Source organism: Chaetura pelagica, unplaced genomic scaffold (assembly GCF_000747805.2).
Source record: "Chaetura pelagica isolate M959 unplaced genomic scaffold, ChaPel_1.0 scaffold57, whole genome shotgun sequence".
NCBI lineage: Eukaryota > Metazoa > Chordata > Aves > Apodiformes > Apodidae > Chaetura > Chaetura pelagica.
In genome coordinates this window covers 1,830,261-1,831,048 of record NW_009954217.1, presented here as the reverse complement: position 1 = coordinate 1,831,048, position 788 = coordinate 1,830,261, and the positions used below count along the sequence as shown (strand labels likewise).

The following is a 788-nucleotide window of genomic DNA, read 5'->3' as shown; positions in this document are numbered from 1 at the left end:
GGTGGCACCGCAGCCGGGGCTCGCTCTGTGGCCGTGTTTGTTTGTGGCCGTGTTTTGGATCTGGTGGGATACAACCGGCTTTTACGTGGAAGTGTTGAGGAATCCGAAGGGCTGTAACTGAGGAGAGCTGGGAGTGCAAGAGCGAGCTTTGCACGCAGGTGTGCAGCCAGGCACACCCCTGTTCACCGCCGGGCCTGACCCCAAGTGTCAACAATACTTCATATAATTAAATAGGAACAAGAACACCGTCGATTCGGTTGCTCAGAGGAAGTGGTCCCGTGTGTGGGCGCGGTATGAGGCTGTTGAAGCAGCAGCTTGAAACAATTGCGGTGCTGGAGTACGGAGGATAGTGACCTTCTTTCTGTGGCAAATAGGTCTGGGCTGGCACGTGTAAGGCAAAGACCTGCTTTAAAAATGTTTTACGTGTTCTCTGTGTGAATAAAATTAAAATTCTTGTCCTTCGGGGTTTGGTGAAGCCTTTGTTTTGTCTGACTTCACCCCTGAGCTATGTTGCTGAGGTTAGATATAATTCAGACTTGATGTCACTGGAGTTCAGTTTGTGGCTTAGCTTGAAACAGACAATCTGGCCAAGTTTAGTTGTTCCTAATGCCTTTTTGGTAGTTGCCATGGGCCCAGACCTTTTCATGCCTAACTATCGAATGTGGAAGAGCATCCCTGCCCTTCCTCCTGGTATTTGTGTTGGGTACAGGAGGAAAACGTCCTTCCACCCAAGAGCTCTGTGTTCCAGCACTGCACTCTGATGACCAGTGACCTGCTCGACTCCCTGG

At 50.4% G+C, this 788-nt stretch overlaps 1 protein-coding gene across 1 annotated transcript in view; it reads right to left on the bottom strand.

Annotated features, from left to right (window-relative positions):
- The window catches only part of MAPK12 (mitogen-activated protein kinase 12), a 31,928-nt gene that overhangs the window by 30,948 nt on the left and 192 nt on the right, over positions 1-788 (bottom strand). The gene's annotated exons all lie outside the window — the stretch shown is intronic.